Raw genomic sequence first — 24,066 nt, 5'->3', positions numbered from 1 at the left:
TACAGCATCCCCAAATTGGGGAAGCTCTTTTACTCCAATTTACATAGCCAGGAACTTGACCCTCCACCTCTTTTCCCCTCAGAGCAGAACTGCTCACTTAAGGGAAGGAAATTAGGGAGTAAAGAGTGTTTCTGAGTGTACCAGACCTTTTCGGATACACAGTCTATAGAATCAAATGAAATCATGAGAGCTGGAAGGGTCACTGAATTCAGATGAGGATATTGAGGTGAAGAGATCGGAACTCAAGGACACACAGGGAGTAAATGAATTATATGAAATCCTAACTCAGGCTTCCAAAGTCAAACCTAAAACTTCTTCCAGTGGCCCTCACCACAAGGCAGTGCTGTTTTGGCTTCTGACAGACAGCTCCTCCAGCTGTTCTCCATGGGCCTGATTCAGGTGAGTAATGAAACAAGAACAGTCTCAGCTGGAAACCAGGAACTCTTCTCTTGGTAGCAGTGGGAAAGTGCATTCCTCTCTGGCCTTCGTTTCCCCTACTGTAAAGGTGAGCTAGTAACCCTGGCATTGCTAGGGGCTTATGAGAGTCCAGTGAGAGAGTGCTAGATCACCATTCCTGCATGATGTCCCCTCCCTGTGCATGTCTTATCTCCCAACTAAATTCTGTGTTCCTTTGGGGTAAGGGCCAGAGGGGGTGCTTGTTCAGTTATCTCAATTGCCTCTAACTCTCTATGACCAAATCTGAAATTTTCTTGGAAGAGTTACTGGAGTGATTTGACTATTTTATCTCCAGCTCATTTTAGAGATGAGGCACTGAAGCTAATAGATTAAGTGACTTGTCCAGGGTCACAAGCTAGTAAGAATCTGAGGCTGGATTGAACTCAGATCTTCTTGATTGTAGGAAGGGAAGGAGAAAGGGAGGGAAGGTGGGAAAGAACTAAAGGAGAAAGAAGGGAAGGAAAAGAGGAAGGGAGGGAGGAAGGAAGGGAGAAAGGGAGGGAGGGAGGAAGGAAGGAAGAAGGAAGGGAGGAAAGAGAAAGGGAGAAAAGGAAGGCAAGAGGGAGAGGAGAGAGGGAGGAAGGAAGAAAGAGAGGGAGAAAAAAGGGAAGAAGGGAAGAAGGAAAGGAGGGGAAAAGAAAGAGAGGAAAAAAAGAAGAGAGGGATGGAGGGAAAGAACTAAAGAAGAAGGGGAAAAGGAAGGAAGGAAAGAAAGGTGGGAGGGAGGGAAGAAGAAAGGAAAAAAGGAAGGAAGAGAGGGAGGGAAGAGAAAATAGCATACATACGTATATATTCAGACAATGTAAGGGTTTCTCCAAATGAGGGTAACATTTTTCATCATGAGTCCTTTGGGATTGTCTTGGATCGTTTTAAAATTATTTTTAAATTGCTGTGGATAGCCAAGTCACTCATAATTCTTCATTGTACTTTATTGCTGTTACTGTACACAATGTTCTCCTAGTTCTTCTCACTTCACTTTGCATCAGTTCATGTAAGTCTTTCCAGGTTTTCTGAAATCATCTTGCTTGTCATTTCTTACAACAAAATTATATTGCATTGCAATCATACAACACAACTTGTTTAGCCATTCCCTAATTTCAGGACATCCCTTCGGTTTCTAATTCTTAGCCACTGCAAAAAGAGCTGCTATGAATATTTTTGTTACAAGCAGGTCCTTCCCTCCTCCCACCCTGGCTTTTTAATATCTCTTTGGGATACAGACTTAAACAATATTGCTGGATGAAAAGATATATGCACACTTTTATGACCTGCTAGGCAGAGTTCCAAATTCTTGATTAAGATTAAATGACTTTGAGGGAACCGGGAGGTTAATTTTGAATATGAAAGGGATGAAAAAGAGCATTTGCATGTGTCCTGCCTGGCCTTGGAGGTGGGAAGGCGTTATGAGAGACTGGGACAGAACACACACTGGGTATGCAAAAAAGCTTCCTAAAAATTAGGGCTATCCAGAAGGAGAATGGGCTGCCTGAAGAGGCCAGGTAACTTTCTGTGAAGGCCCGATGACCAATCGCCAGAGGTAGAGGAAGGGAGATTTCCTTCTCCACTACTGCCTCAGAAACACATTTAACAAAAAGACATATGGAAAATGAAACGGAGGGATGATTTTTCCCCCACTATGGATCAAGAGAATCAAAAGAAAAAAAAAAAAAAAAGGAGTTGCCATCATGCTAACAGACAAAGCCAAAATAAAAATTGTATATATAGCCTCTGAGGTTCCTTCTGACTCTGAGATTCACAGGGGTTTGTACTTTGTTCTTTGGTGCCAGTATTTACTCTTTGGGTGCATTTGTTGCCCAAAGTATAACCTAACACAATCATTTCTGTGCTTTCTTTAATAGAGCCAGTGAAACTGGGGAGATGGCTGCCAAAGGGAGTGGGGAGGATGCTGCAGAAGTGGCCTGTGAAAAATAAAAGAAAGGAGGGAGAAATCAACTGCTCGAGATCAGGAAACTCCAAGCAGAAGGCACAGAAGGCGGGGGTAGCCAAGGTAGGGGAGAAGCAGCTTCTTTGTTTGAGATTCATGTGTTTATTATTGTTCTGGGGAGACATTGTGGTCCCAACAATGTCATTACTCTTTACAAAGCCTCTTGGTTGGCAACCCGTTATTCACATGCAAAGGACGGAAAACAGCTAGTGATAGAAATGTTTTGTGGTACCTGTACAAGCCAAGGAGACAGTGGGCAGTGCTACTAGCCTTCAGAGGCCTTCCCATTTAACACAGACAACTGGAGAGCTGGAGTCAGAAAACTTGAAAGTATGTAGGGCCGAGGATGAATTTGGGGCTGATGGAAATAATTAGGAGGGGTAAGAGGTGTAGTGCTATTAGCATGTGTTCTCAGGTGAATGTTGGTTTGATAGGGTACATATGGTGGGTAAATTTACCTCGTTGGGAGGTAATTAGTATATGGAGTGAATAGAGGGCGGTAATTACTGTGTTGATACCTAGGAGGATGAGTGAGAAATTAGATCAGGAGAATGAAGTTATGATAACTATTAGTTCTCCTAAAAGATTAATGGAAGGGGGTTGGGCTAGATCAGAAGGCTTGCTAATAATCATCAGGCGCATATGAATGGAAGAATTATTTGGAGACCTTGAGTCAGAATTAAGGTTTGGCTGTGGATGCGTTTGTAGTCAGTATTGGCTAGGCAAAATAGTATTGAAGAGGTGAGTCCGTGGGCGATTATTAGTACTGTAGCTCCTATAAAGCCAAGAGGGTTTTCTGATGGTTACCTTTGTATAAGTCATTTAACTTCTATCAGTTTCCTCATCTATAAAATAAGAAAATAATCTCTATAAAATATAACTCCACATTTGTTTAAGAAAAATAGATCATAAACTCTCTGAGTTTTAGTTTCCTTATCACTAAAAATAGGGCAATAATACTTGTACCACAGGGTTGTTGTGAGAAAGAATTCTCTAAAACCATGTGTGTCAAAGAACTAGCCACTTCCATCATCTCACCATATGTTGTAAAGAGCCAAAGAGATCAATGGGAAACCCGTTGTAAATGATACAAATGGGAATAAATATGAGCCATCATTACTGAGATTAAAACACACTACATAGTGGTTTGAAATTGACAAGATGTAAAGCTCCTCCCACATATGAACTCTTATTACTGAGGGCAAAAAGGAACCCCCTCTACAAAAAATGTGTAGAAATAATGTAAAGTCGTGTGGAAGGGATTGCTTCATGGTATTAATACTGGAATACAAAAAAAATACCACCTATTTTCTTTATCTATTTTTCTCCATTCTCCATATTCTATGCCAAAAAAAAGGCAAATGGAACAATGAAACTGTTTCCATGCTTTTGCCTGTGCTCAGAGCTAGACCTACAGCATGGTCCTTTGCTTACTTACAGTCAACCAGTCACTGGCTAGCAGTCTTATGACCTCCAACACAGACTTGTATGAGAGAAAAGGATGTATTTGGAAGGTGTTGTCAAAGGTACAGTTTTTGATGAGTTATTATTCCCTAGACCTCCAGTTGTTCTCTCTAAGATGTGAAACTGCTGCAAATATACCTAAACTGACCCAAGGATGTGAATAAGTCAAGGAAACACAGAAAGGCTTACGACAAAAAAGATCCAAATGCTCAGACTCCCCAAAGCCTAATTGAGCTGTTCTGAAGACATAAAAACATGAGATGTCTTGCACTCATACCATGTGATAGAAGGTTAATAATGGCCACCTAGAGCAGCCTGATCCTAAGATAAAACCAGTACTGGTCAGTTGCAGGAAAATACAAGGATAAGATGAATAAAACCAAGCTACTAAAATTGTAGGAAAGCCTACAATAATAGATAATGAGTTTGGGATTAAAAGAGTGATCCTAATCCCCACTCTGATTTAACAGGTATTCTTGAGCTGATCCAGAAAGGGAAACAGGATAAAATGAATGATTACAAAAGCTGCTCAGTCAGAAGGTAAAGGATTACTTGCTAGTGATGTCATGGAGTGAATTTTCAATTGGATGAAAACTGATTTCTAAGGTACATTTACTGCCAATGACATTACTCTGGGGAGAAGTTGGCCCCAGGCCTTTCTTGGAGCTAAACTGAGAAGAGCATAGAGGAATCCAGTCAGAGAAACTGGATTCCCACCCTTCTCTCAACACCATGGGGAGAACAAAAAAGTTAGTTAAGCTCCCTTGGCCTTAGCTTTCCAATCTAGAAAGGGACGACATAGAACAGATCATCTCTGAGGTTTCTTTTAGTTCTAAATCCATGATCCTGTGACAATGAGCTTCTCCTGACTCAGTTGGATTGTTCCTTGCACCAAGAGAACACCAGTTCATTAACAAGCCCTCAACTGAGTACTTTCCAACTCAGAGGGACTTTGGAGAACAAGTACTCTCCTTAGGAGAGTCTTTGAGGGATGAGATATACCAACCCTGATCCCAAGCCAAGAAGAGACATGAGAGGAAGGCTTTAGTGAAATCTCTATATTGCTACAGAGAAGTTGGGGGAGAGAAGTTCTTTTCTTCATTCCAGTTCATTCCGGTGGAGACTTGAATTTTCCTTGATTTTAGGAAGGGGCAGTATGTTATAGTAAACAGAGAGTTGGTCTCAAAGAACCCTACTCCCACAGCTCTCTGTCACTTGAGCTCTAGGTACTCTAGGCAACTCTCAATTTATGCCCATCTTCATTGGTACCAGGAACTTGCTTCTTGGGGCATTCTCTGGCTTGCTAAAATCCCAGTTCATCTCCCTGTAGGGAAGTTAGCAATCCATGAGACCTCTCAAAGGCCTCTTCTGCTTCTGCCCTCAGGTTCCTTTAGGAACCAGTCCAAACAAGGGGTTCTAAACCTGGATCTGTGAATTTCATTTTTATAAATAGTTTGATAACTGTTTTGTTATTAGCAATCCTATGTATTTTGTTTGATGTATTTAATAACATTATATAAAGAATATAGAGGATCTACCAGGCTGCCAAAACAGTCAATGACACATATAAAAGAAAGGTTTCTCAGTTCAAAATATCTAAACTGCAGTTTTCTGATTTGTGTTCACCTCCCTTTCTCCTTGGTCACTTATTCATTTCATGACTAAGAATAGATAAATCATCTTCCCACCCATTTTATGAGAAAGATGCAGATAGAGGTTAAGTGAGAGAGAATGCAAGTCTTTACAAGATTTGCAAGTTATATAAAATTAGCATCTCCACTGAGGAGGATGCAAACCAGGATCTGTTGGTATAAAAAGCCAGAATTTGGAGGGGGGAGATGGTGAAGGGTTGAGTAGGGAGGTCATCCAAAAGTATACAAAGAGCTTTAGTCACCTACCTCACCTTCCCAGGACATACCCTTATTTTCTTGAGTTCATATTTATCCCTTTAGAAGCCCTCTGCTCCAATAACTCTGGCTGGTTTTCCAATCTTCCTTGGAAACCTCATTCATCCCAACCATTCTGGAGAGCAATTTGGAACTATGTCCAAAGGCTATCAAAATGTACATACCCTTTGACTAGTGTTTCTACTGGGCCTATATCCCAAAGAGATCTTAAGGAGGAAAGGGATTCACATGTGCAGAAATATTTGTGGCAGCCCTGTTTGTGGTGGCAAGAAACTGGAAACTGAGTGGATGCCCATCATCTGGGGAATGGCTGAATAATTTATAGTATATGAATGTTTCAGAATATTATTGTTCTATAAAAAGTGATCAGGAGGCGATTTTAGAGAGACCTGGAGAGACTTACATGAACTGATGCTGAGTGAAGTGAGCAGAACCAGGAGATCGCTATATACAGTAACAACAAGACTATATGATGATCAATTCTGATGGACATGGCTCTCCTCAACAATGAGATGATTCAAATCAATTCTAATTGTCCAGTGATGAAGAGAGCCATCTAGACCCAGAGAGAGGACTGTGGGAACTCAATGTGATTCATAACATAGCATTTTCAGTTTTTTCATTGTTGCTTAATTGCACTTTCTTCTTTTTTTTTTACTGGTTTGATTTGATTTTTCTTGTGCAGCATAATAATTGTATAAACATGTACACATATATTGGATTTAACATATATTTCTACCATGTTTAACATATATTGGACTACTTGCCATCTAGGGGAGGGCATGGGAAAGGAAGGGGAAATTGGAACACAAGATTTTGCAAGGGCTAATTTAAAGAGTTGTCCATGCATATATTTTGAAAAATAAAAGCTTCAATAAAAAAACCAGCATTACAAAAAAAGAAAGGAAGGAAGGAAGGAAGGAAAGGAAGAAAAGCTCATCCATCCCTTGTCTCCAAGACTTGGCCCACGTCACTTCCTTTCTGTTTCTTAAATTTCACATACCCTTCAAGGAATCTGAACCCAGGACCCCTGGCACCTAGTAAGATGCATTTTATACCACATTCTTCTAACCTCATCTCCTCTTCTAGGATTTTCCCCTCCCAAGCTGAGTTTTTTTTTTAATATTTTCCTCACACACAATTACTACTGACCCAGAATAGGTCTCAGCATGAAAAGTCCAGTTGTGTTTAAAGTGATTTGGGCACAAACCAGAAAGATTGTTCTTATGATGAATTCAATTCAACAAATTCAACTGAGGGAAATACAAAGGTGAACCCACATGGTCTTTGCTCCTCCTCAGCAAGATTTTAATCTAGAATTATGGCACATTAGAACTAGAAGAGAACAGAATTCATCTGGTCTGATCTCTTCATTTGATAGATGAGGAAAATGGGAGTAGCAGTAGAAGTAGTAATAGTAGTAGTAGTAGTATGAGCAGCAACAGCAGCAGCAGCCAGCAGCCCTAACAGTATTAGCAGCAGCAGTAATAAATAGTAAATACCTACAAAGTGCTTTAGAGTGTTACAAGGTAATTACTATTTGATATTGACACCAAGCCTCTGAGGTATAAGTTAAGATCACTAGCTACAAAGTATCACTAACTTGCCCCACACACAAGCACTAGCTACAAAGTATCACTAGCTTGCCCCCCCCAAAAAAAAACACAAGCACTAGCTACAAAGTATCACCAGCTTGGGCCCCTACAAAGCACTAGCTACAAAGTATCACTAGCTTGGGCCACAAGCACTAGCTACAAAGTATCACTAGTTTGGGCCGCAAGCATTAGCTACAAAGTATCACTAGCTTGGCCCATAAAACACTAGCTACAAAGTATCACTACTTATAAGTATCCATAGCTCCTATTAGTAGCACAACTACATAACATTTGGCTGAGAGAAATTAAGTACCTAGGATCCTCTCTCCTCCTAACATCTTATGATTTGTCCAGGATCATAAAAGGAATTAACAGCAATCTGAGACCCACAATAAGGACTCCCCATCCAGGGCTTTAAACTAGACTAATGGAAACTCCTTCAATTTATATAACACTTGATGGTGAGAATGATCTTTCTATATTATCTGATCTGATCTGATTTTAACAACAGACAGAAAAGTGCAGCTGAACATGGAATCAGGAACCTGTAGACTTAAATCTGCCCCAGACACTTAACATTTCTAAGTGTAACCCAAACATTTGGCAGCTGCTAAAACACCCCGTCCCCTTTCTGAACTCATAAATGGGGATAAACAATACTTGTAATTTCTACCTCATTGGACTGTTGGAAGGGTTAAAGCAAAGAGCCATTTAGGATTTTCTTGGCAGAGAATCTAAAATGCTTGCCATTTCTTCTCCAGCTCATTTTATAGATGAGGAAACTGAGGCAAACAGTGATAAGTGATTTGCCCAAGGTCACCCAGCTTAGGCCAGAGTTGGAACTCAGGTCTCCAACTCCCACATTGAGTTGGAACTCCAGGTCTGCTGTTCTATTGACAGTGCCACCTAACAAGCCATACTATGCTTTCATTTGATTATCACAGTAATAGTGTAAAGTGGGTGCCACAGTCAGCATAACCTCATCATAGATGGCAATGAGGAAACTAAGTTAAATCACATTCAGCAGAATTGAAACCCAAGTATCTCCTGGTCTTGTGTCCTTTCCATGCTACCTCAGAATCATGCCATTTTGTCCTCCTTACAAACTAAAAGTCAGCTTGGGAAGCTTCCATGCCATCACACACTGAACATGGCAAGCTAGGATAAAAGTAGTGTAGGATCATAGCAAAAAGACTGAACTGGGAGCTGGGGTCCCTAGATTCTGAACAGAATACACCCACACTCACCAAATATATGACATGGCCAAGACACTCAGCTTCAAGCTTTAGCTTCCTCATCTGCCAAATGGGAATAACAACATGAAAGATCCAGACTCAGTAAGAAATCACAAATTTCCCCGAGTCTCAAAATCATGCTCTGATTACCACTCTCTTCCCCCATTCCCATGTGCTTCTATTTAAAGGATATCTGCTAACATTGTGGTGCCGGTGTTCATTACAAACTTTGCTTGGCGTGGTAAGGAATAAAAAAAAGAAGGTGAAAATTCAGAATCTTGGATGTTGTCTAAGATTCTGGCCCTTCGGATCCTTAAATCTGTCTACAAGTGAAAGGATCTGCCTCGGGAAGAAGTGGGTGTCCTCTCAGAGAAAGATGACCCCTCGCTGGGGATCACTTCCAGGGTATTCTTGGTCCCCCACAAGTTAAACTGGATGCCTCTGAGCTCCTTCTCACTTTCACCTGCTGTGATTCCTCAAACAATCATGCTAGTTACCTTGAAGAATCATCGAGAGGATGGTGAGAACATCCCCACAAAACTAGATACCAGCCAGGCCATGAACTTGGAAGCACAGACACGGCCCATCCTTTGGACCGGATTCTGAACTCCTGAGTACAAAGATCTGGATTCAAGTTTCAACTCTAACAGCAGCTGAATGTATGACCTCTGCTGAGTCACTTCCTTTAAGCATTATTTGTAAAACATGGCTAACCATTATACATTACTTTTCTCACAGAACTGCTATAAAGAAAGCGCTTATTTATTAGGCACCTTCTGTGTGCCAGGTTCTATACTAAGTCATGGGGATATGAAGATAATCCCAAAAGAATTATGTCTCTGTTGTCAAGGAACTAAGAGTCACATGGGGGTGGAGTAGAGAATAACATACAGATAACTATGGGTACATAAGAGATATCTGGAGCATTTTGGGGGGAGTTTCAGAGGAAAGGACAACTAGGAAAGGTATCTTGTAGAAAGTGATTTTTTCACTGAGACTTGAAACAAGTGAAGGAAATCAGGAGGTAGCAATGGTGGGAGGAGAGGGGGAGGAGGAAAAATTTCATCAGTGGAACGCAGACAACAAAATGCTAAGAGTCAGCAATAGAATAGCATGTGCTAGTGGTCGAGGTCTGAAGACAATTTGGGGAGGAGTAGAGTGGAAGAAAATTGGAAAGGTGGGAAGGGCCAGGGTTAGGAAAGGCCCAGAAAGCAGGGAGAGGATTTTCTATTTGATCCTTGGAATAACAGGGAGCTGCTGGCTTTATTCAGTAGGGGAGTGATCCAATCAGACCTGCATTTTAAGAAAATCAGTTTTATGGCTCAGTAAAGGATGGATTGGATTTGGGAAAGATTTAAGGCAGAGACCTCTCGCTGTTCCTAACATTAAATAGTCTGTGTTGAATTGTGCCTATCACAGCAATGTCAAAAACTGGTCCCTCTCACTCCTTGTTCAACCCTGCTGTGCAAAAGGCTCTTGCTTCCTTCCCAGACTTGCTCATGGGGGAGAGCTTGGTAGAAAGAAGGCAAATGTACAAAACATGGGTCAGTCACATGATTGAGAGCTGGAATCACTGGAAAATATTGTATTTTTGGGCCCTTTGTTTTCCCTGTGAGAAAACTGAAGGCAAATGAGGGAAAGTACTCTTCCAAAGTCACAAAAATTGATCCTTTTCTCCTCTTACCTCTCTGGAACAGTCCAACCCACCCACTGCTCCCTGTTAGCTTCCTTGTAAAACTACAAGATGCACTCACTATTTTTTTTAAATCTTTTAAATCTAGAGATTCTCTTAGGGAGAGGCCCTTTTTAAAAAAAATCACTTGGCTCCAGTGAAACCTGTTACTTAGCAACAGTTATAAATCAACAGAAGATGCTGGAACTGTAAAGCTAACCCTCCCAGCTCTGAAGGCCCATTTCTGCCTTGTTATCCAAACACATTGAGTTGGACTTCATCACGTGGCTAAGCTGTTTTTACTATTACCTCACTGTGAAAAAGGACATTACAGATGCATTCTTAAATGGCCTTTGCTCCCTCCTTCCTTTCCTCTATCCCTCCTTCCTCCTTCTCTAAATCTCCCCCTCTCTTCTCTTTTCCTCTGCTCTCCCTTCCCTCCTTCTTTCCTTCCTTCCTTCTATCTCTCCCTGTCTCTCCCTCCCTCCTTGCTCTTTCTCACAGGGTGTGTCTCAGAATGAGAGCTTTACAGTTTTGTTCAATACTGTTTGCTTTGCTTTGTACACAAATCCTTTGCAACTACAAATGTTTGCTGAAATAATGACAACTCACATTGATGGACGTACTCTATCATATTATCTCAGTTGATTTGCATAATATCCCTGTGAGGAAGGCAGGGCAGGTGTTATTATCCCATTTACCAAATGCCCCATGTCAAACTCAGGATGAGACATAATTGACTTGTTATATCACAGGATAGCTACAGCTTGAATCCAGGTCTTCTGACTCCAAGGTAGAGTTCTTTCTCTATTGCCCTCCAATTCTATTCTCACACTTGCCCTCCAATAATCATCATGGCAATAGTATTATGGATGATAACTAATAACCTTCTAGTTCAAGTCCTACCTCTGACATTTTCAATATGACTTTGGCCAAGTCACTTACACTTTCAGTGGTCCAAGAAACTCTCTAAGACTACTAGTTTTGCCTTAGGAAAGAGAGTTTACTCCCTGGGATTTCTTTATGTCAATAAAATCACAGATCTAGTTTTATCCAACAATAGTAAAACAACAACAACAACAACACAGGTTCTGTTACCCTAAGGAAGAGATAGAAAGATTGATAGTATCTCCTTTAAAAAAAAAAAAAGGAAGAAGAGGGCTGTTAAATGTTTTAAGAGCACATAATAAAAAAAGGTAGAAACTCACAGACATGTTTTTGTAACAAACAAATTACTTCTTCAAGCAATGATAAAGGCAGACTGTAGCTATGTGCTAATGGATTTGCCTCCTATAACCAAAAGGATAATATCTCTGAATGGCCTATGATATAGCTAAAAACTCATCTAATAATATATCAGTAAAAAGTATAAGAAAATGGAGGTCATATGATTTGTTTATTTTTAAAAAGGTATTTTTAACAACTGAAAATCAGAATGAGATTATCACTACCAGAAATTACAGAAAGAATATCTCTAAGAAGGCTGGATTAACTGATTAACTCAGATTTTGCAAGGAAATATTAAAAACTGTGCAATATGTCAATGAAGGTTGCTAAAATTTAACATCTAATGAATTTCAAGAAAGACATAATTGGATAGCCAGCATTAGACACCAGAAGCAAATAACAAATTAACAAATAGCAAATCCTCATCCTGCAAATATGGACCCTTAAACTAATGTTGAGAATTCAATAAGCTGCAGCCATGCTTTACAATCCAGACAGACTGACCTTCCTATTACTCATTTTCTCTCTCTGTGTGGCTTTGCCCTGACTGTCTTAGGGCCAGAATCCACTCCCTCTTTGCCTTCACCTCTTAGAATACCATGCTTTAATCAAAATTCAGCTCAAGCATCATCTGTTACCTGAAGTCTTTCCTAATTCCCCCAACTGCTAGCATTCTCCAATCCCCCAAAACCCTATGCATTTGTCTTATCTTTCTTTCACGTGTATATATGGATTTTTTGTTGTTGTTAGTCATGTTCAATTCTTTGTGACATTTAGGATTTCCTTGGCAAAGATCATGGAGTGGTTTGGCATTTTCTTTTCCAGCTCCCAGATGAGGAAACTGAGTCAAACAGGATTAAATGATATGCCTAGAGTTACACAGCTAGTAAGTGTTTAAGGCTGGATTTGAACTCAATTAGAGGAATCTTTTGACCCCAGGACTAGTCTATTCAGTATATCACCTGACTTTCCATATGCATATATACATTCATGTATACACATATGTATATTGTGTATGAGTGTATGTATTTCCAATATGTATACATATATATATAAAGTACTTAATAAATTTGATTGATCAGAGATGGCTTCATGAAGAAGATAGTCTCTGAGCTGTTCCATGAAGAACAGAATGCTTTTCAATAGCTTAAGACTGAGAATTAAAGAAGCAGAGAAAGAGAGGAACATTTTCAGCCTAGAGGAAACAAAGACATTGAATCAAATAAACAGAAGATCTGTTTGGGGGATGTCATAAAAATTAGATCTGGCTGAATAGTGTGCTAAATGAAAGAAAGGAGAGAGGCTACAGATGATGGGGGAAATGTATCTTTAAAACTTCTTTCCTTACCTTTCTTCATAGGAAAATATTTTAATGCATGATAATCGACATTCTTTCATTATTTTAAGGTGGAAACCATGCTCGATTTGCCTCCTAAGCCCTCTCTGTAGAATTTCTAACCTTACTTTATCGTTCAGCTGATTCTTTTTCAACAAACATTTATTCAATATTTGCCATATATAAGGCATCAAGCTAGAAGAATGTGGTACTGATAAGAATGACTCATTTATAGGATACTGTGAAGTTTTCAAGTGCTATATATAGTCTATACATAGATATAGACTTGAGGAGAGATATTGCTTGATAATACAGAATGCAAAACTTTTTAACAGTTAGAACTATTCAAAAGTGAAATGGGAAGTAGTAGTGAGTTCACTGCATTGGAGGCTTCCAATAGGAGATGGGTGACTATTTGGACGGTGTGTAATTCAGCAGGCTCTTGTTCATGTAAAGATTGGACCAGATAAGTCCTTGCCAGCAGTGAGATTTTATGAGAGGGGTAATGTGCGGCTTCCTCAATAAAAAAGAGAAATTGAGAAAAGATTATAAGTTTGAGATTTGGATGGGGCAGATGAAGATATCCAGTACCGCCATGTCCAACACTCGTTATGTTTAAATAGAGTTCTAGAGAGATATTAGGTTTTGATATGTAAATTTAGGTGACATCTGTGCAGAGATCGTAATTGAATCCAAGAGATGAAAACTGAACTAAAAGGAACAGATATGATTTCCAAGGGAAAGAAATAAGAGAGCCTGAGATAGAGCCTTGGGAAACCCCCACATTTAGGGAATGGGAGATGGGTGTTGACAGAATGTAAGAAGAGATAGAAGCATGATGGAGCCAAAAAGAAAGAGCATATTCTGGTGAAGGTCACAATGTTTTTAAAGCTACAGGATGACCAAGGAGGATGAGAAAATAAAGGTTATTAGACTTATTAATTATAACATCACTAATAATCTTTAAGAGAACAGATTCATCAGAGTGATGGGTCCTGAAGCTCAACTGTAAGAAGTAGAGGAGAATAGGCAATTCTTTTCTAGGAAACGAGAGAAGAGAGAGAGCACAACAGCTTTAGGGAATAGCAAGGCCAAGTGGAGGTTTTGTGAAGATGGAAAAAATTTGCATGTTTTTGTAGGCAGTGGGAAAGAAACCCTCAGAAAGGCAGATGGAGAAGAGAGGGAATAACTGGGAGGAGAGTGAGGGAGTCAACAGCCCAAGAACAGGGTTAGCTTTGAAGAAGAGAAAGGTCACCTCATCCTTGAAAACTGAATCACTAAGGGAGTTCAAAGATTTTCTATTCTATGAGCCTGCTCTGATCCCTCCAGTTAATGATGAGATTTCCACATATCCCCAGACCTGTCCAAGACCCTGCTTAATTTTAATTACCTATCTCTAATTTTAATTTATCAATTTTAAGAGATTCAATAATATAGAGAAGTATTTGTACTTTATCCCTCTATCAGATGGCAAGATCCTTGGGAGCCTGTATCTGATTTGTACTTTGTACCTCTTCCAGTTCCTAGCATAGGACATCCACAAACCATAAGTACCACATGAATGTGAGCTATAATAATAACTCACGATTATATAATGCTTTCTATTCTGCACGATCCTGCATAACTGTAAACTGACAAAGAGAACATCAATCAAATATTTTTCAGTTTTCAAAAGGACATGCTGAAGAGACAGAGCAATTTTGCAGTAGTGTGTGTGTGTGTGTGTGTGTGTGTGTGTGTGTTTGGAGAGAGAGAGAGAGAAAGAGAGAGAGAGAGAGAGAGAAAGAGAGAGAGAGCGCAACTGTGTGTATTCTTTTGGGAAAAAAAAATTGGTCCAGATTCCTGTATAATACTTTCTCATTATTTGCATCTTGAAGTATTTATTGGCCAACAATTTTAAAATTCGCGATAAAGAAAAGAAAATTAAAATAAATAATTAAATGACATATTTATAAGGCATTTAGAAATTTTCAAAGCACTTTCCTAACAAAGACCCTATCTAGAAGGAAGTTCAATCATCTCTATTTTAAGGATAGGAAAATTGCGGCACAGAGATAAAGGACCTTAGAAAAGGTCATAAAGGAAATAAGTGTCTAGAATCTAACCCTGGTCTCCTAATTCCAACCTTGGCATTCTTGTTCCTACAAGATCTCAATGTCTTCAACCAAAATTCTCAATGACCCCAGGTTATATTTTTAGGCAATGGGTCTTTAGAACTGGCTGTATTCCAATTATGCTATAGATCCTAGTGGGTATGATAGCTAAAGAATCTTTCAGGTAGTATGCACTGTAATATAGCTAATGCCAAAAAGAAAACTATTTAATCTTAATCTTGCTTCTCCTGACTTTTGTCGGGGATGTACACTAATTGTTTATCCTAGTAGAAACGAAAGTGAGGAATGTGAATCCTAGCGTGTGTAAACTCTCTAGGTAACCCAAGGTTATAGGTTAAAAACCACTGACACCATGACAAATTGCTGTAATTTGAAGAATAATCTGAAATCCTGCTGGGACATGAGTGAGCCAGGAGCCCGGTTGTTAATGATAATAAAAGCTGACGCAGCAAAAATAATAAAACTCAAGTCAGTATCCACTACCTCCTCTAAGAACAACATACAATAGCAAGGGGAAATTGAGTGATGAGAGAAAAAAAAAAAAAAAAAAAACACAGAACACTACAGCATTTAACTTCCAGCATTAATGTTGCCTCGTCGAAGCTATTTTGTGATGTCTATGATTCTGAGAGGAAAAAAATAACCATATATAAGTGGGGAATTGGGGGATTGTTACTAAAATAATAATCTATAAAATATTGAGTGACTTGGATTCTATTTTCTGACCAATTGAAGGCCTATAATCTATACTGTTCTGATTTCATGCCCAAGATGCCTTCATCTGTGGTTACCACATCCAAGTCCAATTTAGTATTATAATATAAAAATTGTCTGCCTACAAAAACAAACTCTTAATTACTAATTTTGTATAAAAATAAAGAAGCTAATTTTGCAGTGCAAAATTGGATACAGACCATTTTGGAGTAGCTATCAACTAAAATAATAAAATAAATACTCCAGTTAGACAACAATTTACCTAAAAAAGAGGGGTCGGCAAGGCTCATTGGATAACAAAACAACAAAACCCAACATTAAACAAGTTGATTCAGAAATTACCATTAAAATGTCAGAGCTCGAAGGGACCTCAGAATCCTGAAGAATCAATGTTGACACTAGAAAGGGCCTTAAAATTTTTCATTTTAGAACTAGGAAGGACCTTGGATTATACAGAGCCCAGAATGTCAGGGGACATTAGAACATTGCATGTTGATACAGAAAGGATTAAAGAATAAGCTTCTTGAGGGTAGGAATGGTTGTTGCCTTTTTAGCCCACTGCCAGACACAGAGGAAACACTTGATAATGCTTTTTGGCTAATTCAACCCTCTAATTTCCAAAAGAGACTTGCCCAAGTTCACAGAACTTCTCATTCTGTTTGCTTAAATAGGAATCACTGGATAATGAGATCATCTCCTTTGGACTCACACAAATTTAGCCACCTGAAATAATTTGTTCTGCCCTTTTCAGTTTTAAAACTTCCACTTACCCTAAATGTCTGTGATGCTGGCCCTTGTGGGGCAGCTGCCTGTGGCGGAGTGGCAAGATCAAGCTTAAAAGACCTTGTTTCTACTCTTATTCTGTGCTTGCTACTGATAGGGTCCATGGCTAAGACTTTCATTTAATCCTCAGAGGTAGCTATGTGATTCAGTTAATAGCTCTGGAGTCAGAAAGATCTGAATTCAAATCCAGCCTCAGATTCTTAGTAGTTATGCAACCCTGGGCAAGACACTTGCCTCAGTTTCCTCAATTGTAAAATGAGCTGGAAAAGGAAATGGCAAATCATTCCACTATCTCTGCCCAGAAAAGCCCAAACGGGGCCATGAAGAGTTAGTTGTGAGTGAAACAACTATACAACAAAAATCTTAAAAATTATCTTGTCCATCCCTTTCCAGGAAATTCCTTGGTTTTTCCTTCTGAAAAATAAGGGGTTTCTGTGAGCTAATGCTTGTCTGTATGGAGGGATAACATCTTGTAGTGATATGAGATTTATAAAACAAATGAACAGCCTACAATAGAAGCAAAAACTTTCACAGATCCCAGCAGTGATTCTAGTATTGTTCCTTGAATTAAGTTCCCTAATTTGATACGCTCTTCTCCCACATCAGCAATGAATGAGGAAAATGACAAAGACATCCCAGGAGCCTGAGCTGTAGGACCCAGGATGCTTTTTGTGAAACTCAATTCTCTAAAATAGAGATAGCTAGCTATCAATTCTAACAGTGTCCAAATATGGAGAGGTATTACACTAAGAAACATTAATATTATTAACCCAGGATTTCTTCTGCCCTCAAACTGCCTCTAATGACAAAAACAGAGTAGGAAAAGCAGTGGCTTTGGTCATGATAGCCAACAACCTTTGTGAATAAGGCTGCCCCCCAAACTGGAATTGGTCAGTTGGAAAACTCATCCCCTCCGTTCGAACCTCCTACCCTTCCCTCATTTCTTCCTTCCCTCCCTCATTTCTTCCTTCCCTCCCTCCTTTCTTCCTCCCCTCCCTCCTTTCTTCCTTCCTTCTCTCTTTTTCTCCTTCTTTCCATCCCTCTGTCCACATAGGTATCATGCCTTTACCCACAGATGCTCTTAAAAGCATTTTTTTCTTTTCTTTTATACCTCAAAATCTCTTGATGTTTGTTGGCTAGATCTCCTTCTTATGGACCACGCCTTAAAGCACAGACAGTCTGATTCTTATTTGTGCAGGCTCATCTCCAGTCATTTCAATCTACATCTTGCCATTGGCCCCAGATGGCTCTGGAGGGGAAAGTGAGGCAGGTAACTTTGCATAGCTCTCCCTCATTTAAATCCAATTCACTTGTGTATCATGGAGTGACTCCCGGTGTCATGGTCCCCTTTGAGAACAAAGTACAAACACAATCACAACAACAACAAATTCTGGGTACCAGCACCATATGGCTCAGCAGTCAATCTGCTAACCCAAAGGAAGCCAGGGCAGCTACAGGAAATGGCTGGGAGCTTCCCAACTGCTCTGAGGCTGACTGAAAACATCAAATAAAACAGGGAGGAGCTAGAATGCCTGAACTGTTGTCCCAAGAAGGCCCAAGAGCTTTGCTGTTGGAGAAATGATCCTTTGGGGGAGAAAGAGCCAGGTGAGCCGTACCCAGGAAAAAGATATGTACGTGGCGGGACTGAATGAATCCTGTGAATGGGTGATCCTGGGAAGATTTCTCTGTGATTCTTTATTACCCAGTGATAGTCTTGTGTGCCATGCTGGGCTGTACGCTGCCTGAGGCATTACATACCAAAATGCCAGAGGCTCTGCATGTTGGTGGCTCTCTGTCACCGAATACTACCTCCAATCCCTTTGCAACTCTTTCAGCTGGGTCAGTGAGAGAACCCACGAGATACCCAATCCATCTCCAAGTTTCTTGTTGTTATTGTTATTTTAGGGAGTTATGAAGTACCTTTATAGGACTAACTTTACAGCCTTCTTTCATATATCTCTCTTTGACAAGTTTAAGGCTTCAGCCAACCCTACTTTTTGTTCCCTAAACATATTGTGTGTTTTCCAATCCTCTATGCAACCCTATACCTATGCCCAGAATGTTCTCAGTCATCCCTTTTACTTGGTGAATTTCTACCCATATTTTCAAACTCACTTCAAGTCAGTTTCCCACATACTCCATAACAGCCAAGGCCAGATCTTATATAAATTCTGCATCTCCTCAGTTACTTGCAAAGTGTTTTGCAGCATGTGCTTAATTAATGTTTCCTTTCTGAGTGAATGAATAGGGTCATTAAAAAAGAGAGAAGGATATATCTCTCCAATATGAAGATAATGGAAAATTCACTAGGAAGGGGGTGAGGGATGTGCTGGGTAAATATTTAACAGCTAATCTCTCGAGGGAAGGGATGTATATTCAACCACTTTTAAGCTGAATTAGAATCATTAACACTTATAAAAGTCTAGGGTAGACAATCAAACTCTGTAGCAGTAATTGTAGCTTCTGAAATATAAATGCTCACTCCTGAGAAGTGACCAGCCATCATACCCGGGAAGTGAAGTTTGCTAATATTTTGGATGAGAGAGTTGAATCTCTAAAGAGCTCATTAATCAATCAACAAATATTTACTCGTACCTATAATGGACCAGACCCGTGCTGCCATAGGGATGGGCGTCTACAAATACAAGGCCCGAGAGCATCTCTCTTCTCAAGTAACACAGTCTAATGAATTACCAAGATGTGTTGAATTTAGAAGGCAAAACTTTCTAGGGAGAAAAAGAGCCTTCCTTTTGCTTCAAACTCAACCATAAGAATCCAGATTGAAGTATTCCTGATTGAGGTGATGAGTAATTAGACAAAAGTGTGTGTAAAGAAAAGATCGGTGTGTTTTAGAAGGCTATGAATTCAGGATGGCTGCTAAGACAGCCCAGAGGCTCCTGTGATTGTGACTTCCATGAACAGATGTCAATTGTCCAAATAAAAATGGTGAGATTTCATCTGTACTCCCCCAATTAAAAGCACAGCTAGGGTTCCTCCCTTAATCCTGGTTGCTACATTTTGGGAAGAATTCTGAGAAACTATCCAGAGGAGGGTCATTGGGACAGTGAGAGGAATGAGGGTGTGCTGTAGGAGAGTTACTCCAAGGAAATGGCAATATTTACCCTGTGGAAGAAAAGACGTGAGAAACATGATCGCTGTCTTTGAGTATGTGAAAGTGGATCAAATGCAATATAGGTTGAATTGTTCTCCTTGGCTCCAGAGGGCAAAATTAAGAACAAAAAGATATTGCAGATAAACAGATTTTTGGTTCCATAAGAGGGAAATAGGAAGTTAGTTGGCTCCATGGGGCACAGAGCGCTGGGCCTAGAGTCAGGAATACTCATCTTCCTGAGCTCAAATCCAGCCTTACACACTCGTGAGCTGTGTGACCCTGAACAAGTCACTTAACCCTGTTTGCCTCAGTTTCCTCATCTGTAAAATGAGTAGGAGAAGGAAATGGCAAAGTACTCAAGGATCTTTGCCAAGCAAACCTCAACTGGGGTCCCAGAGAGCCTGACTTGACCAGAAGACTGAACATACACATAAGGAAACAAGTAGAGAACAAACCAGTTTACCATCGAGCGCTTAATTGTGTAGTTTGGAGAATGAGTGAATCAGGGATTCTGTTAACAGCAGAAGATCACAAGCTTGAAAAGATTAATTGACCAATATTTTTGCCTGTTATTTAGGTACAGAGGAATGGAATAACTCAGTTATTGCAGCATCAGCAGGAAACGTCCTATGCATGTAAATCCTTTTGTTCCTTACATATGATTAATCCCCCCCCCCATTAGAATGTTTCCCCTTTCTTATTCCTAAGGTTCCTAAATCTAGATGGCCTGTATTCATCTGTTCCCTTCTGTAGTTGAATGTCTTTAGTTTGCTTCCAAATTAGCATTAGGTTAAAATTATTTTTATTAAATTTCCCCCTTTTCTTGTATGACAGAAGTGTCACGCTACCTGTTAAGCTTTGGCTTTGGAGTCAGAGGATCTCTGTGGCTGTCTAGGGCACAGTGGCAATGTCTCTGAACCTCTCCAGAGTCCTCTCTTCCATCCCGAATCCATGACCCGATGCAGAAAAGATGCCAATGGCATCATGGAAGCAGCCTCGGAGCAGGACCCTCTGGTTACAAAGAAATGGAGACCAAATGCTGGCGACGGCTAATCCAGCTGTGGTCGATGACAGTGCTTGCGGCTGGTCCGTGTTCTCAGAGAGGACATGATGATAGGGAGGTAATGCCAGGACTCGCAAAGGAGCTGGAGTTAGGGTGTGCAGGTCACCTGTGTCACATTCTCCTGTGGACTGTCTGGATCCCGTGGCCAGAGAGAGATCAGGACGAGCGGACGCAGCCCTGGATGCAGTGGGAGACCTTGGCCTTTTAAAGCTAAGGCTTTGTTTGACTGAGGCAATACCCATTCAGTGATTAAGGCTAGTGAGAAATGAGGGGGGTATATGAACATCTTGGCCACTTAACGAGCCATAAGAAATGACAAGAGAAAGGGAAGGGGGGAGAGAATAAGCATTTCTATAGCATCTACTACGTTGCAGGCACAGCCTTAGTGCTTCTCAAATATCATCTTGCTTGATCTTTACCTTAACTCTGAGAAATAACTGCTATTCTTACCCCATTTTCCAGTTGAGGAAACTGAGGCAGTCAAAGGTTAAGTGACTTGAAAGGCATCCATTAGCTCATGAGTATCAGAGTGCATTTGAATTTGGCTCTTGACTCCAAAGTCGGTGCTCTTGCCAATGGGTCACCTAACCTGTTGCATTCATAGAAACTGGGGAGGAGCCGGTCCTCAGTCAGGAAACCCTTGTTAAATGCCCACTATGTGCCAGTGGGAGCTGACCTGGAGGAAAATGAGAACAAAAAGGGCGGTGGCCAGTGAGCCAGTGGTCTCAAAGACAACATCCCCAAGGGAGGTGATTGGGCCACACGTGGCAGAGTATCCTGTTCCTTGGACCGTATGGCACACGTGGTCATATAGAGCACAGAGACAGCCTGGCCTGGCAGAGTGGTCCCAACAGGGCTGGGGGGGGAGATGAGGGTGGGGGGAGCTGTCCTGAGAGAGGGGGTGAGAGCAGCAGCAAAAAAAAGTGCCATCAAAACACTCATCCCCTGTTCTCCAGTCTCCAGTGACTGATTCTTTACCTGGAGGTCCCCTTTAATTCCTGCCTTGTGAAAAGCTTCTCTTAGAACCAGAAGCAGCCCTTCCTGGGTCGAGAGAGACGGCAAAGGGGCTGGGAAAATCTGGGGATCAATCCTGCCTGCACCTTCATGAGGAAATAGGCTTAAGGAAGCACCCAGATTGAAGGGCTGCCCAGGGGCCTCGGGTCACCAGGGTCTGGCTGGCTGTGCTTCCTTACAGACTTAGTTACCAAGGCCAGAACGAGCTCTACTGGAAATGGGCCATCTTGCCTTTATTTTACTAAAAGAAGTCAGTGGCTTTAACAAAAGTGAAGAAATCGGGACGAGCTCATTTGGTTTTCAGGGCAGAGCTGTTGCAGACGCTATTTCCCTGGCTCTGGAGGCTTACCTCACCAGTCACCCAGTTTTCCACTTTTAAAACATGGATTCCCTTCTCCTGCCTTATTGATTTCAAAGTTTCAGGTGACAGCCTCCTGCCATGGAGAGAGTCAGGGATTTGGCCTCCGGACCCTTGGTTGATGTCCTGGCTTTGTCCGCTTACTACCTGGCTGACCTCCAGCCTTTCCGCACCTCATCTCATCTGGAAGATAAAGTGGCGGAACGAGATGACCTCCAAAATTTCTTCCAGTTCCATGTAATGCCACCCCAACATTTCTCCTTTCCCCCATGTTTCCTGGAATTGTAGATCTCTGCTCCAGTGCCCCAGCCTCGGGTTTTCTACATGAACATGCAGTGATCTGGGTAATTATGCAAAGAATTCTCTTCTGACCGAGTCCTGGTCTGCTCTGGGCAGAGCCACCCCCAGCCTCAAACCCGGCCTTTTCGGTCAACCACAGGGCCTCGTGTTTGACATTTACTTCCAGCCATAGGCCCAGTGTCGGTTAAATGCGGCAAAGCCTCTTAGAGCCAAAGGGATTGTTGGTGCCATAGTTAAAATGGACGAATGGAGGCCTTGGAGTTGAAAGGAACTTTAGAAGGTCTGTCCCCTCTGTGCCTTCTCGCAGAATGTAAAGCACCTAGCCACGTGCCTGCTACAAAGAAGATACTTCATGCGGGCTGAGCGACTGACTGCCTGGCAACACGAGGGTCAGAAGCCTTGTCCGGCATCACACAGTGGCCAGAGAACCCCAGTTTGAATGCAGGACCTCCAAGTCCAAAGGGATTTTCTTCTCGCTATGTTCGGCCTGGCGCTGATATCATGGCCCGATGACTACTTTTATGATATTAACTGAGGTTAAAAAAAGAAAAGGAGCAAGAAATAGGATCCGGAAATGGGATCTTTAGTCCTCAGCCTCCAGCCTCGGACCACCAGCAGGGCGCTCGTTTCTAAGTTGGGGATAATAATATTTACCTTGACTTGCTTATGGGGCTGGGGATGAAATGAGTGTCTGTGGGAAAGTGTGCATGTATGTGTGTATGGGTTGTGCATGTGGCCACGTGTAGGCATGTATGTGTGTTTTGTGTGAGTATGTATACATGCGTGTGTGTTCATGGGTGTATTGTTGTGCATGTGGGCATGTGAGCAAGCACATCTAGGCATGTGTACATGCATGTGTGTATTGTGCATGTGGGTGTCGGTGTGCATGTATGTGTATGAATTGTGCATTTATGTGTGAATATATTGTATTGTGTGCATGTATATATGCATGTGTGTATGAGTTGTGCATGTGAATATTGTGTGCATAAGCATGTATGTATGTTCTGAATGTGTGTTTGTGGGTGTACATGTATGTATTGACTGTTTGTGTGTATTATATGTATATGGTACATGAGTGTGCATACATGCATTGTGAATGTGTGCATTGCGTATTATGCATGTGTGTGCCGAATGTCCTCCATACATGTGTGCATGTGTGCATATGCATGTGTTGAGCATGTGAGTCTGTGTGTTCCTGTGTCTGTAATATATGTGTGAGCATTCTATTTACCACACGTGTATATGTGTGTTGTGTGTCTGTGTGTATACATTTGTGTGTTGCCTGAATGTGTGTGTGTGTGTGTAGTATGCGTGTGTGTGTGTATGTAGGGTGTGTGTGTGTGTGTGTGTGTGTGTGTGTGTGTGTAGGGTGCATGTGTGTATGTAGGGTATGTGTGTGTAGGGTGTGTATGTGTGTAGTATGTGTGTATGTAGGGTGTGTGTGTGTGTGTGTGTGTGTGTGTAGTATGTGTGTATGTAGGGTGTGTGTGTGTGTGTGTGTGTGTGTGTGTGTAGTGTGTGTGTAGTGTGCGTGTGTGTCTGTGCCTTGAGCACCAACAGACATTCAGAGTTTGGGCCAGTGGCTCACAGAGCCACCGCCTCCAGTGTGAATCCCGCCTCAGAGAGCTCCCGGCTGTCATGTGAGCCTCCTTCCCTGAGCCTCTCTGACAATCTGGGGCACCCTCCGCACGATCGGAAGGCTTACAGGAGCTCAAAGTAGCCCTGCGTTCTGGGAACAATTGCCAGAGCGCACACTGGTAATTACGCGAGG

General features: G+C 41.2%; 1 protein-coding gene and 1 long non-coding RNA gene across 4 annotated transcripts in view; one reads left to right on the top strand and one right to left on the bottom strand.

Annotated features, from left to right (window-relative positions):
• Positions 1-24,066, bottom strand: part of PPP2R2C (protein phosphatase 2 regulatory subunit Bgamma) — a 302,284-nt gene that overhangs the window by 206,960 nt on the left and 71,258 nt on the right. The window lies entirely within an intron of this gene.
• The window catches only part of LOC127540862 (uncharacterized), a 79,287-nt gene that overhangs the window by 11,663 nt on the left and 43,558 nt on the right, over positions 1-24,066 (top strand). For both annotated transcript variants that reach the window (XR_007948302.1, XR_007948301.1), the window contains exon 2: positions 2,316-2,464. This is a non-coding gene — a long non-coding RNA (uncharacterized LOC127540862). The remainder of the gene's footprint in view (positions 1-2,315; positions 2,465-24,066) is intronic.

This window comes from Antechinus flavipes, chromosome 6, assembly GCF_016432865.1.
Source record: "Antechinus flavipes isolate AdamAnt ecotype Samford, QLD, Australia chromosome 6, AdamAnt_v2, whole genome shotgun sequence".
In the NCBI taxonomy this organism is placed as follows: domain Eukaryota; kingdom Metazoa; phylum Chordata; class Mammalia; order Dasyuromorphia; family Dasyuridae; genus Antechinus; species Antechinus flavipes.
Note: the sequence above shows the minus strand (reverse complement) of the source record. Positions and strands in the feature narration are given on the sequence as shown.